The sequence below is a fragment of the Grammomys surdaster genome, unplaced genomic scaffold (genome assembly GCF_004785775.1).
Source record: "Grammomys surdaster isolate TR1022 unplaced genomic scaffold, NIH_TR_1.0 122605, whole genome shotgun sequence".
Classification (NCBI taxonomy): domain Eukaryota; kingdom Metazoa; phylum Chordata; class Mammalia; order Rodentia; family Muridae; genus Grammomys; species Grammomys surdaster.
The window spans coordinates 1-2377 of record NW_021618068.1 but is presented as its reverse complement, the minus strand read 5'-3'; the positions used below and the strand labels follow the sequence as shown (position 1 = coordinate 2377).

At 44.7% G+C, this 2377-nt stretch overlaps 1 pseudogene; it reads right to left on the bottom strand.

Moving 5' to 3' along the window:
• Positions 1–8: 8 nt before the first annotated feature.
• LOC114636159 lies at positions 9–1777 on the bottom strand (annotated as a pseudogene).
• Between the last annotated feature and the right edge of the window lie 600 nt (positions 1778–2377).

The following is a 2377-nucleotide window of genomic DNA, read 5'->3' as shown; positions in this document are numbered from 1 at the left end:
CAGGGGGCTCCTGAGGTGGCAACTCATTCTGCAGGAGGCTCTCCTGCTGGGATGTGGCCAATTCCAGCTCTCTTGCAGCTTCTGAGACCTGGGAGAGGAAGGCAGTTATTAAGACACAGGCTTGGTGGGGACATGCATGTCAGATGTCAGCTGCTGCCTCCCACCACCTCAACTAGACTTCAACATTGATCTTTTATCTGAAACCCTTGCTGCTAAATCTGCAAGCAGGGCAAAATATCAAGCAAAGCTCACAAACACATGGGCTAACAAGCTGCCACTCAAGACTTCTATCATTGCAAACCAAGACCTGGCCAATGGGAAGAGACCTCATTGGGCTGCAGGAGAAAGGAGAAGGCCACATGCCACCCAGACCACAGACAGTGAGAAACACTCATTTGACATTTGCGTTAGGTTTTACTCCCTGCAAGGTGATGCCTACCTGGGAGGTAACATGCCCCCTGCACAACTCCTGTCACAAGACATAGAACTTTCTCAAACCTCTGCTTAGCAACCCTCCTATCATGAGGACATGCAAGATTGTGACGTGCCATTCATCTGTTACCCTTACTAGACTGCAGCTTCAAGCAGAGTAGCAAGGTACACTTGCCAATATTTCGGTGTCTCCCAAGAGTTGAAGTTTCCAGAATACTTGTGCATACACAGAGTAATGAACATCTACATTCCATGAAGTGGGTGGCTGTTTGAGAGTGTAGATATAAAAGATGGTGGATGAATGCAAATATGGATCCAATGGGCAAATGACATCAGACAGTGTTAGTCTGAATAAGCTGCTTGTCCCTACCTGATGTTGCTGTTTCTGGAGGTTGCTGGTCTTCTCCTGTTCATCTTCAACATTCAGGTTCAAGGCAAACAAGTACTGTTGGAGGAGGTACCAATCAGCCTTCACTTCCTTGTAATCCTGCTTCAGTTTGACCAACAGATGACTGCAACAGGAGCCGACTGTGCAGGTTTCTGGAAACACACTCTGCATATTAAGATCCTGCAGCCTCCTCCTGTAATTCCTACTTATAGGTTCCATTACCCCACCAGGACCCAGGTTCCCATGAGGACCTAGTACAATACATTTCAATATATCCATGACAGCTGCACAAACAGCAAACAGCCAATACAGGCAAGAATAAATCAAGCTTCACTCCAAACACTATTAAGGCTCCATGTCTTTCTAAAAGGAAAAGGTATCTCCATCTTTCTATCCAAAAGAAAGAGGTATCTCCATGAGAACCAAACGCATTGGGGCAACATCAAGTAGTAGGGGACAAATACCCTAAAGGGTTGGTCAGGAGAACTAAGGGGAGGATATTTTATCCCTGGTTCCACCACATTCAACTCTATAAAAACCTGCATGATCCCCAGAGGTCCAGCACATTGCATAATAACCCTCTCATGAGCTGAATCACTTTTCAATCTTGAGGCTGTTGAGGATGCTTGGATAACATTGGGAGGGGTAAACTTCTCTTGCAGACTTAGGAAAACTGAGTTCAATAGGCCAAAGTTACATTGATGGCTAAAAAGCAGAAGGGATAGATATAGACCTTCAGATACTCTAGTCCAGACACAAAGGAATGCAGAAATGGTGATTCCACAATTGGTAGCCTCCATGACCGGTACTTACCTATAGAAGTTAATCTTCTTCTTGTGCTCCTGGAAGTTCTCACAGAAGTCAATGTTCTCCATCTCTAATTTGTGCTGAAATGACATGACCATCTTCTCTTTTGACTTCAATTTTTCATACAGTGGATTTGGCCTGTGATAGGATCTGCCCCAGGAAGACAGAACTACATGAACATGGGCTTTTAGGAACAAATGAACTCAGGCTGGGTCCTGTCCTACCTCAATCCCAGAAGGCCATCTTCATTCTACATACTGAGATCTTTTCCAGCTTTGGAAACTTGTTATCCTGGCCCAGGACAGCAGAAGTTAGGCATCCAGATGGAGGTTGCCCTGGCTCCCTGTGTTCACTCAGCTGAGCTGAACTGGAGGTCTAGCAGCTTATGCTCTAAAGAGACTAGGCCACAGGTCCTTGACCACCAAAAACCTGTGATTATATACTTCCTACTTTCAAAACAGGGAATCTAAATCCTGAATAACTAATGGTGTAGAGATATTCATTGTACATAATTCTGGAGATGAGACCAGACATCAACACAGTTTTCTAGTCTGCCAAAGAGCTACAAATGTACAGACAAATGGCACCACACAGGCAATGAACAGTGCTGTTTAAAGTAGGGGCACTCAGACCTCAGTACTCACATAACCTTTAAACTGTTATACAGGTAAATCCACAGGACAAAACACAGAACCCTAGTTCGCAAAGAGTGGAAGGAAATATATACCTACTATATGTCTGCACATCCAT